At 42.0% G+C, this 12699-nt stretch overlaps 1 protein-coding gene across 4 annotated transcripts in view; it reads right to left on the reverse strand.

Moving 5' to 3' along the window:
* The window catches only part of AFF4 (AF4/FMR2 family member 4), an 82767-nt gene extending 77941 nt beyond the window's left edge, over positions 1–4826 (reverse strand). For 2 of the 4 annotated variants that reach the window (XM_042447952.1, XM_042447950.1), the window contains exons 1-2: positions 4479–4826; positions 3174–3321 (exon numbers count right to left, since the gene is read on the reverse strand). The gene's annotated coding sequence lies outside the window, so the exon portion shown is untranslated. The remainder of the gene's footprint in view (positions 1–3173; positions 3322–4478) is intronic. The other 2 variants (XM_042447953.1, XM_042447951.1) reach the window with 1 other exon arrangement.
* Positions 4827–12699: the final 7873 nt, after the last annotated feature.

Genomic DNA, 12699 nt, shown 5'->3' on the forward strand with positions numbered 1-12699 from the left:
TTTTTGTTCACTTAACATTTATGCCACACACAAAAAATATTTGCACCTTCACAGTACTGAATATCTTGTGTACATCAAGTAGCAACAAGTTTATTTTTGTTGTCGCCCAGTGCTTTCTAACCTTGAATACACAGAAGTTGCATTACTACAATTTCCATCATCCTGGGTCAGCACTGTCAGTGGCCAGGAATGCTAAGACTTGTCATCCAGCACCACCTATAGACCTAAGACTGGAAACTACTGCTAATTCTAACCCAGAACACTTCCACAGTAGCTTTTGAAATTGAAGGTGGGTAAAGTCACTCAAGTGAATCCCCTAAATATCTTATGGTAATATTGGCACGGTACAAACCGCCAACAAGTGAATCCCCTAAATATCTTATGGTAATATTGGCACGGTACAAACCGCCAACAAGCACACTGGCATTAGGGTTAGGGAGCATGCACCATGTACATGCTCTCTAACCCTAATACGTCATGGCAACCTAACAATGGTGGCACCCTGTATACATGGGTGCCACGATTGTTACATAAGGACAGCGTGGCATCCTCACGGCGCCATGGGGCACTTACGTAACCAGTGTGCCAGTGACCGCCACCACCATCTTACGTAATAGATTTTCTCCCACATTCAGGATTTCAAGCATTCACAAACAGTAAGGATGGTTCTGCAACACAGCAAATGTCTGAGTCCACTACTGCTGCAAAAAATGCATTTATATACATATGTATGTGCAGATGCACATGCATGTATGTATTATGTATGTATTAACTTCATATATCAGTATGCAACTGCATAAGCAGCTAAAATGCATCAAATCAGGAATTTCTACACAACCCTGCAACAAAACTGAACCTCAGCTAGACAGCTAACACACAAATGGTCAGTCTTCAAGTCACCAATGTTAACACTTTGTTCGTACCAAGAGTTTTTCTATATCTAATCTAAGTATCCCATACTACTAATACGTATCTCATCTGATCTCATTACCACTTGACACCAGTGTTAACGATATTTTTCTAGCCTTCACCCAATTTAAAGACAGACTGCATAGTCCTTCCAGATGTAAAAGCAACACTTGTGTGTAGGTTCAAATCCCTATTGTACTACATCTTACACCTCCAAGGGTTTTTTTTTTGGGGGGGGGGAGAATTTCATACCTAGTTCATGTAACAAGATGGAAAACACAAAGATTTACATTGGGAAAAAACATCCAGCACCATCAGTAATTCAAACAGGTGTTAGCTTTCCTCTAAATCAGTGGTTCCCAACCTGTGGGTCGGGACCCCTTTGGGGGTCAAATGACCTTTTCATGGGGGCCGCCTAAGACCATTGGAAAACTCCTATTTAATTACAATTATGAAGTAGGAACGAAAATAATTTCATGGTTTTGGGTCACCACAATATGAGGAACTGTATTAAAGGGTCACGGCATTAGGAAGATTGGGAACCACTGCTCTAAATTTATAAGGCTACAAAGTATTACAATCTTCCCCAGTCACCAAACTGAAAAACTAGCAAAATTAGAAAGATTTAAAATAATATATAGCAACAAAAAAATTATTTTGGCATGTTCACAGAAAAGCTTTGTAGAGTAAGAAGGGTTATAAAGGGGGAGAAAGAGAAAAATGGGGGGAATTACTGCTGCTTGGTAAGTCCATTTATAAACAACACTTTTCTTTCAAGATGGGATGTAATAAAATGTAAGTGGGATACCCAGAGGGTCTGACCCTGTGTTGATCAAAGCCACATTTGGTTTACACCTTCAGCATATGCCTTGTGTATGTGCCTTCAGACAGAGTTCTAGCAAAAGGCTATAACTCATTGGCCCCACTGAAAACAGAAAGCAGCCTTGAATGTGAGCATTTATCTGGATGACACAGACAACAAGAAAGTGCATCCAGGCAAATGAGCCACTGTCAGAGGAAGAACTTCAAATCCATCAAGCATGCCACTGGAGACTGGACATCACTTCCACTGTACACAGGATGGGAATGCAGCAGAATGCTACAAAAAGAATGGAGCTCTCCAGTTTGTCCCTGCCAACTTCCAGAAGGATAGCAAACATTTCGGCACGCTACTCCCAGGTGCTGTAGGATATATTTCAGATGAAGGAACTGGCAAAACCACCTCTGAGCATTCCTTGCATAAGATAACCCTATGAAATTCATATGGTTGCCATAAGCTGACAGGAAGCTTGAAGGCGCATGTGTGCATACACACACTTTCATGGTTTGTTTACAAAGATATTATATGGGATTATACAGTCGGCCCTTCTTATACATGGATTTTTAATACAGGAATTCAAGCATACACGGTTTGAAAATGTTCAAAAAAAAGTATAAATTTACCTTGATTTTCCATTTTTTATAAGGGACACCATTTTGCTATGTCATTATATTTAATGGGACTTGAGCATACACAGATTTTGTTATCTTGGACCCAAACCCCAACGTATAACAAGGGTCCACTGTACTTTAAACTGGCTTTCTCTATCCTGGTGCTCTTCAAAAGTTTGGACTAAAAGGCCCATAATCCGTGACCTGAGTCATGGACCAATGAGTACTATAATCCAAATGTTTGGAAGACACCAGGTGAGGGAAGACTTGCTCCAAGTATAAGCTCCCCCCCACAGTCAATGTCTTGAATTCCACTGGGTATCCTGCACCAGAAGAGACAGGCTGAACCATCTATATTCACAGGGGCAGACAACAGGATTTAGGCAGTAAGAACCTTCTGCACAAGGGAGTGGATCTCAGTTGAGAGGGAATCATAACTTTTTGTTGTAGTGTGCCTCCAAGTCGTTTCCAACCTAAGGTGACCCCAAGGCAAACCTACCATGGGGTTTTCTTGGCAAGATTTGTTCAGAGGAGGTTTTCCATTGCATTCACCTGAGGCTGAAGGCATGTGATTTGTCCAAGGTCATTCAGGGAGTTTCATGCCCAAGTGGGGAATCGAACTCTGGTTTCCAAAGTTGTGGCCCAACAATCAAACGTTACACCATTATGGCTCCCAATCATAACTTTATGGATTGACAAAAAAGAGTGCAATTTCTTAGCTGCTGTTGAAACTCTATTAAGCATCAGTTCTGGTCTATCTCACACGACTTGATGGTACATAACATACACAATATACTATTCTGGGACTAAACCATATTTCTCCTGTTATATACCTGAAAATGAAGTCCAATCAAATTATAGTACTCAAGCTGTGAACCTGACACCAATTCAAGCAGTTCAGTCCAAACCCATGTCATTCTGCTGTTCTCCTCAAATGGATATCCAAATATTCCAAATTCAGAAAGTCCAGCCAGATCACCTCTGACAACAAGAAAGTTAAAACAATGTCATTGATAATTATAAAGAGTTATTTTAAAAAAGAAAGAAATTATTTCCTAACTAAACAACACTCTGTCTACAGTGTTGGTCCAATGAGGTATTATAGAGAACGGGGGCAGGCTACATGCTCTCCCTGGTTATCTTGGCAGCACTGCCATAGTCCCCAATGCTGAATTTGCCACCATTCTGACAAAGCCACCAGTTTCTGCACACGCCTTGCTCAAAGGACCACAATGCTTCTTAGAGTTTTGTACAACCACGCTCCCATGTTAAACACCGACACATCTGGAGAAATACACTCTCCCTGGTTGCTTCAGGAGGTTCGGTGCTCTCCCCAGAATCTACCACCCCATCTAAATCTTTACGAATCCTATCCAAAGTGAAGTTACAGTCCCACAGTTATATACAAACAGATAATTTCTCAGGCTGCTTCAGTCCACGGATCTTTTGCACACATATAAGCAAGTAATCGTGACAGTCCTTGGTTGTGCCTACATGCAACCAAGTAGTTCCAAGGATGACAGGTCTTCAGGAGATATCTATCGTCACCACCTCTTGCCCCGTTTACTTACTACATTTGCTTCAGCTCAAGCTCACACTCAAGCACCGTTAACACGCTTCAGGTACAAAACAAGGATTGTGTAAACCTACCCTGAGTTCTGCAATTAAGAAGTACATCTAGCTATTCAACCTGTTACAATGTGGGGCAGGTCATTCCAGGTGGAGAGTCTGTGTGGGTAGCTGGAAGGCTAAGAACAAAGACTCAGAGGAAGAAGGCTGGGTCACATTGAACTCCTTCACCTCTAAGATTCCTGGGGCTTTTGCTGTAAGAGACTAAGGCTGTTAACGTTTCCTTTCCAGTTCCCAAACTCTGTTGTCTGGCTCTCTGCTATGGAATTCTGGGAGTTGGAGGTTGTTGTGGGCCTCCGCTCTGGGCCCACAACAACCTCCAACTCCCAGAATTCCATAGCAGAGAGCCAGACAACAGTTAAACCGGTACTAAACCGGGTTATCTCTCCAGTGTGGATGCAACCCTGGAAATAAGGCTCCCTTCAGAGGAAGAGGCCGCCCTGAAGGCCGAAAACGTGGGCGGGGACCCTCCCTCCCTCCCTCCCTCCTTCCCTTGGGCGGCCACTCACCTCCGCGGGCGCTGCTGCTACACCCCGACCATTTCCCGGTTGCCGCCACAGCCAGGAAGGCCGGGAAGGAGGCAGGGAAAGATCACCGCGAAAAGGAGACGCAGGAGGAAGAAAGAGGCCACCGCTGCTGCTGCTGCCTCCCTCGCCGCCCCCGGCTGCCTCCCTCCTCCATGCCCAAACCCCGCGGCGGCTGGAGCAAAAGGACGGCGCAGGGGTCGTCCTTCCTCGCTTCTCCTTCCGTCCGCAACCGCCTCTTTTTGGCCTCCCTCTCTCTCCGTCTTCTCTCCCTCTCTCCTCCCTTCAGTCGACCAGGATTACCCAGCAGCCCCCGCGCGGCAGCTGGGAGGCGGGGCCTCCCCACGTGACTTCCCTCCACGGAGGGGAGGGGGAAAGGAGCGCCGGAAGAGCCCTCCTCAGCGCCTTCCGCCTTTCCTTCCAGGAAGGGAAGCGCGAGATCGTGGTCACGTGACTAAGAGAAGGCGGTTGGGCTCGGGAGCCCAGCTGCTCTCCGCGCCCTCTACAGGGGGAAAGGAAAATAGCAAGGGAGGGGCCTCTCTCTCTCTCTCTCTCTCTCTCTCTCTCTCTCTCTCTCTCTCTCTATCTATATATAATAATATATCTATATATATATATATAGATATCTATATCTATAGATATAGATATAGATATAGATATAGATATAGATATTGTGGCCATGTTCTGGAAGAGTTTGTCAGGGTGGGAGGATATGCCAAGAGGATTACACAGATTAACATGGAAATCACTCCTCCCTACCCAGAGTCACTCACTATACCCCTCTCTCTTCCATGCCAGTGTTCTCTGGAGATGCCAGCCACAGAGGCAGGAGAAACGTCAGGAATAAACTCTTCTAGAACATGGCCACATAGCCCAAAGAACCCACAAAAAATACATAACCTGTCCAGCCATTGCATGGGCCGTGGGTCTGTGGAGGAGAAGGAGGAGGAGAGATGGGGCTGAGGGGTTTGGGTTGCTTGGGTCATATTGACCTCCTGGCACCTCACCATTCAACTCAAAGGAGGACCAAGCACCTCAAAATGGAGGACCTTCAAGAACAAATGGAAGAGCTTCTAAAAGCTTAACATGTTTCTTAGTCATCCAGATGTCCAAAATGCAGGGCGTTTTGGGACTTCCTCCCGGACAGAAAATAAAAGCTTTTGTAAAAATGTCAATCCATGTTCCTTAGTGATGCTCCAAATGGAGGATGTTTTGGAACACCTCCTGGACAGAATACTGAAATGTAGGACATGTCATGGCAAAGGAGGGTGTGCCTGGTCACCTTGGGCATGCATGAGGAAACATTGAGATGGGCCTCACCTCAAAGGAGGACAAGGCACCATGGAAAATGGAGGAGGTGGCCAAAGGAGAAGCTAAAAACACTCCTATGAATGTAAACTCAGGCTTCTTAGTCATGCAGTTCCATCAGGGCCAGCCTGAAGATAAAGCGCCCTCCCTCCATAACTCTCATCTTCCGGTCTATGAGGGAGTTGACCAGGCAGGAACAATTTCCCTTCTCTAAGGGATGCATTTATTATAGTCTGAAGCAGTGAACTAAAGATATCCCTCAGGATATTATACTCCAGCCACTCTCTTTCCTAGAGTCCTGGACATATCAGGCAGAGAGAATTCTAAATACCCCTCCTTAAAACTGCAAATCCCAGAATGCAACAGGAGGCAGCTAGAGCAGTTAAAGTGGAATAGTAGCACTATAAGAGTATAGTGTGATAAACACCTAACTCTCACTGGAACCCTCAGAACCAGCTGCCCTCCACTGGACACTACAGCGCTCTCTCTCTCTCTCTCTCTCTCTCTGAGTTCCAAACCCCAACTGACAAAACCAGCTGCCACACGGAATCTTCAAAATCCCCCAGCCAGCACCTGATTGGCTTCTGGCTTCTGGCTTCTGGCTGGTGATTGGCTGGCTTGCTGGTCTGTTCACCACAGGCAGAAGATTGAAATGTGGGACATGTCCTGAAAAAAGAAAGACACCTGGCCACCCTATCCATGCCATCTTATTCCCCGTTTCAGTGTACAGTGGTACCCCGGGATACGAAATACCCACGTTACGAAATTTCCGGGATACGAAAAAATCCCATAGGAAATAACTGTTCCGGGTTACGAAGGTTATTTCGGGTTACGAAGAAAATTTTGGTGCTTTTCGGCGCTTTTTCGCACGAAATCGCGGCTTTTCCCCATTAGCGCCTATGGCATTTCGGCTTGCGAATGCTTTTCGGGTTATGAAAGCGGCGGCGGAACGAATTAATTTCGTAACCCGAGGCACCACTGTATACAGTTGGCCCTCTGCATCCACTGATTTTTATCCATGGATTCAACCATCGGCATCTTGAAAATATTTTTTAAAATAATATAAATACCTAAAGCAAACCTTAATGCAGTCAGCTCTCCTTATCCACAGATTTTTTATTCACTGATTCAAACTTTCACGGTTTGAAAATATATTTTTTTAAAAAAGTATAAATTCTAAATAGCAAACCTTGATTTTTCCATTTTATATAAGGGACACCATTTTACTATGCCATTGTGTTTAATGGGGCTTGAACATGCAAGGATTTTGTTATCCACGGGGGTTTCTGGAACCAAATTCCAGTGGATAACAAGGACCCACCATATTCCCATTTTATAGAAGGGACACTATTTCACTATGCCATTGTATTTAATGGGACCTGAACATCCACGGATTTTGGTATCCATGGGGGGCAGGGGTGTCCTGAAACCAAACCCCAGCTGATACCAAGGATCCTCTGTAATTCTGAAGGCTGGCCAGTAAAGAAAGCTCATAGGAAGAAAATGGAACTCCTTTGGGAAGTGGTGCTGGAGAAGAGTTCTATGGATACAATGGAATATATATATATATATATATATATATATATATATATATATATATATATGGGTCCTAGAGTAAATCAAGCATGAACTCTTCCTAGAAGCCAAGATGATTAAATTGAGGCTGTCATACTTTGGCAATGTCATGAGAAGACATGGCTCACTAGAAAAGAATAATGCTTGGAAAGGAAGAAAGCAGTAGGAAGAGAGGAAGACTATATGCTAGAGAGACTCAATGAAAGAGGACACAGCCCTGAGTCTGCAGGATCTGAACCAAGCTGTTAAGTAGGGGATGTTTTGGCGGTATCTCATTCACAGGATCACCATGAATCAAGCTTGACTTGAAGGCAGTTAACAACAATTTATCTCCCCAGCCCCGTCCTAGGAAGAAGCAAATGTCTTGGCAGGATTGCCAGTTAAGTTTGCAATAAACTCTCCCTGAAACTTCAGGAAGACCTTTGCATCCAACAGCTTCATATTAACAAGAACTGCAGAGCAGCAGGGTTTCAAAAGGTCAGAAATTCAGCCTGAACAATATAATGACAACTGTATCATTAAAGTTCTCCCCATTGACAAAACATTATGCTCTAAATCAGTACAGAAGACAAAGTGAAATGTGTGAACTGCTATACAGGTATGTGTTGGGCCAGGTATAATCTTAATCAAGCCCATCATTGTCATAGCAGCCATTAATTCCCCAGGGAGATTGTTATTGTTGTTGTGTGCCTTCAAGTCATTTCTGACTTATGGTAACCCTAAGGCAACACTAACGCCAGGTTTTCTTGGTAATATTTATTCAGAAGGGGGTTGCCTTTGCTTTCCTCAGAGGCGGAGAGTGTGTGACTTGCCCAAAGTCACCCAGTGAGTTTTCATGACTCAGCAGGAATTTGAATCCTACTTTCGGGAGTCTTAATCAAACCCGCAAACCACTACACCATGCTGGCTCTCTAGGTATCATAAGATTTTCCTGGCAAGAGTTATTCATAGGAGGTTTGCCATTGCCTTCTCCTTAGGCCAAGAGAGTGTAGGCTCTTTTGCACTACATAATGAAAATATTAACTGCCTAGGGATCGTAGTTTGCTCAGGCATTAGAGCTCTCCAGCTGAGAATTCTAGATAGCTCACCAAGTACTGTACAAATCCTAGGGCCCCATAGGATGTTGCTATGGGAATTAAAGTGGAATTATGTAGTGTAAAAGGGCCCTGTGATGCGCCCAAAGTCATACAGTGGGTTTCCATGGCTAAGCAGTGATTCAAATCATGGCTGAAGTCTTAGTCCAGCAATCAAAACATCACATCCTGCTGGTAGCCTTTAGCATATAACATATAATGTTATATACAAATATATACAAATGTATACAAATATATACGTATACAAAGGTAGCCTTTGGAATATAACATATACTGTACTGAAGTCTTCCAATAATTAGAGCCCTGCTGGCTTTCAGTATTAATTCTGAGTCTGCCTTCACCAATTAAGACTGAGGTATATAATTTGATTAGAAATTTTGAATTGGAGGACAAAATAGTAAGAGAATATATGATAAAATGGGCAATGGATCTGAAAGAATCTATTCAATTAGAGTATTGGGAGAAACTATGGCAGACGAGGCTAAAATATTCCCCAAGTGTGGAAGTGAGGGAAAATGTATATAAATCGCTTTTTAGGTGATATTTAACACCCTACAAATTATCCAAAATGTTTAATAAAAATAAGAATACTAGCTGGAAATGTAGTAAAGAGGTTGGTACCTATCTTCATAGTTGGTGGAACTGCGTCAAAGTATGATTATTTTGGAAAAGAATCCACAACGAGATAAGAAAAATGGTCAATATAAAGGTGAGACCAGATCCAAAAAGGTATCTTCTGAATATTACAGATCAAGTCAAATTTGAAAGTGGGAGAGAAAAGCCGGTGTTCTATTTAGTGGTGGCTGCGAGAGTAAGTTTGGCAAAATACTGGAAATCTGAAGACATCCCTATGATAGTAGATTGGAAACTAAAAGTCATGGACTTTTTTGAGATGGATAAAGTAACAATATTAATGGGGAAGGGGTCATTAGAAAATTTTTATCGAGATCGGAATCCCTGGATTGAATATATACGAAATGAGAAAAAAGGGGAGATGCCATTGGTGGTGTTAAAAGAATAGTGCAGTTGGAAGAAACCGGACTGTTAGGATAAGTATTTGTTGTAACATAATCCTGTTTGCACTGATCTTTACAACGGTGGTTGTAGGAAGCAGGGATTGGTTATACAGAATTCTTGAATTACCTATGGTAGAGCAAACTCGTATAGTGATAAGAGTTAGTGATATAGATAAGAGTATTGAATGAGGGGGGGAGTGTTATCCTCATGGAAGTCTAGGTTAGTAGTGGGAATTATAGGGAAAAGATTGGACAAATTTAATGATAAATGTAATTATTTGTCAATATTCGATGTTATTGTCGTATGATGATTGGAATGTTTTAATTTAATAAAGTTTAAAAAATTTTTTTTAAAACACTGAGGTATCAGGGTGGGCAATAGACTAACAGAATCCCTATTCGGTTCCAAATCCCAGACACTGGGTAGAAATGCTTCAACCCCATTAAGTGAATGATAGACCAAGTAGATGTTGACTACAGAAATCTTGGCCATAAAAAAGAAAAAAGAAAATAGCACCTTTTCAAGGCAATGAGATCTCAATTGAGCAAGATAGATGTTAAGACGGCTATAACTGATATGTCACCATAGCCAACCTGGCATTTGCCAGTAGCATCTTCAGGTCCAAACGGGTGACAGCTATAGTTACAGACGATGAGAAGTAGAACATAAGAAGAAACGGTACACAAAAGTCAACTTCACCACCAGAGACGGATGGATATTTCTGCCTCCCAACATCATAGCACCCTCTTCTGCTTGCAGTGAATGGAACAGTAACCCTTAGCTTCTCATATCCATCCTCCCAATTCCAATATTTCTCCTGCAACAAAAGGGCCCTAAAATACTTATAAATTAAAAACATATTTGAAACAACTAATCAACAGTAATAAATTTATCATTTACTCATCCCTAGTCATCTTTAATTAAAAATCCACTACTGAATCCTCAATTATTAGAGCTGGCCTACAATCTCAAATGGAAAACCAGAAAATAAAAGGCAAAAGTGCAAGGCTTTGCCTTGACTTCAAAGTGATGGCTGCAAAATCATAGGGCTGGAAGGGACTGCAAGGGCCATCTAGTTCAAACCCCTGCCATACAGAAATACATAATGACTACTTATCACATTGTTAGCTCATTATCATATTTAGTAATAAAAACTGACCATTAACTTACTTTCATTGGAGTTGTCTGCTTCATTGTACAGAATCCAAGTTCTACCTCTGTCTGAACCCTTTTTGGTGCCATCACTTTGGGGGCAACCTCCAGCATCTAACTGAAACCAACAACTGTATTAAGAAGAAAGGAATAGAAAGCTCTGCAGTTAGCAATCTGTTCCAAATGGAAAATTAACTATTAACAATGTATGTTTTATAGCTACAAAACATTCAAGTCTCTGTGAAATAAAAGGTTGCATAATATCACTTCTACAAGTGGTAAGAAAACCCAGGGATGAGGTATATTCCCAGGTTTGGTTCCTTTTGGATGAAAATGGCAAGGGTTTTAGTGGTGCTCTGTAATATTTTCATATACTTACAGTTCTATGACTATATGGAAGGAGCATATGTCAAAGCACATCTTAAACCAGTAGTCCTCAAATGCTGGTCATCCACATAATTTAATACAAGTCTCATAATCCCTCAGCATTGGCTATGAGTGCTGGAGCTTCTAGGAGCTGAAGCCCAAAGCATCTGGAGATGAAGTTTTGAGAAACATTGGCTTCAGTAGTCCAACAGACAGCCAAAGTCATCTGCTTTACATTAGACCTCTAAGTAGATGCCTGAAAATATTTACAGACTCAGGTCTCTGTATCTGTATTTCACTAATTTCTCCTTTGTTTCACAGGCGCCTAAACAACATCATCTCTAGTTGGAGGGCCAGGGCAGAAGAATCCTTCTTTCCAGGTAATTCACATCTATTGAGAAGGCCAGCTACTGGGAGCAATCAGCCATTCTTTTTAGTAAAAGGAAATGTAATGGTGCCAGGATTCTTAAGGCTGCCTCTGATAATATTCTGGATCAATGCCTGCCCAATCTCTCTCTCTCTCTCTTGGTAACAGTTGGTTAAAGGGTCAATTTTAAGATACAGCCATCTGCATGAACTTAATTTTTTGATTCCTAGGAATCCTGACATCATTTTAGGTGACTATCTTTAAACTTATTATTATTATAGTGAAAGAACGTCTGTACACTGCTTAAGAGTGAGAAAGGCAAGAATCATAGCACCTCCTTCCATTCTTACACCTCACTAGATGTTGCCTCTCTCCTAATGTTGTCTTCAGAAAGGAAGAGGGCAGTTCAAATGCCCCAAGAGGAAACACATGAAGTCACAGAACAGGAGGGCATCCCCAGCAGAATCCACTTGCAAGCTAGACAAGCATTTTGCATGACACTCAAGGACCAGCCCAATAAGCATAAAATGTATTATGTGTTGTTGTGCTTTCCCATATAGATTTTAGGGCAGCTTTCAGTCAATTTCCTGGAAAAGGAACATGGTGTTTTGCCACAATATCTGATTGCAAATCTGCTTGGAAAGGAAGGAAAAGCCAGCAGTACTCTGTAGAGCAGAATTGCTTCCCTAAAAGAAAACACACACCTTTTGAAAACTCATCCTTGGCTCATCCTTGTTGGCCAACTGTAGGATATTTTACATTTTCTTTGTTGGCATAAGGAATAACTCTCCTTTCTTTAGAGTGCTTTTTCTTTTATTTCATCACAGTTCCCAAACCCAGAAAAGATTGCGTTTGTACACTTTACAACTTCTTCCCATTAATGATGCTCTAATAACAAACGGTGGTCTTTTGTTTCTTTTTTGCAAGGTAGCCCCTGACAGTTGAGAAACAAAGAGTTCTTTAACTATAGCAATAAAAGATAAGCCCACTGAGATTTGTTGTTAGTTATAACAAATTAACTACCAACAATGGAGGGGATATGTCAACTGGCATTGTAATATTTCCATTTCAGATTGTGTAGAAGAAAAAATCTAAACAAAGATCAAGCCATGTATAGAATCTAAAAGTCAAGAATATCCTTTCATATGGCAGAATTATGTGTTTTATCAGACAATAAGGAGATGATACACTATAGTACAAAGAAAGAGAATCCTATTATAGTTCACAGCAATGTTTTCTTTCCCTCTCCCCTACTCCCATGTAGGGAACCTGACTCTTTGCTACTGGTGGCAAAGCAGATCATGGACACAAACCCTAATGGGTTGAC

The sequence above is a fragment of the Sceloporus undulatus genome, chromosome 2 (genome assembly GCF_019175285.1).
Source record: "Sceloporus undulatus isolate JIND9_A2432 ecotype Alabama chromosome 2, SceUnd_v1.1, whole genome shotgun sequence".
In the NCBI taxonomy this organism is placed as follows: domain Eukaryota; kingdom Metazoa; phylum Chordata; class Lepidosauria; order Squamata; family Phrynosomatidae; genus Sceloporus; species Sceloporus undulatus.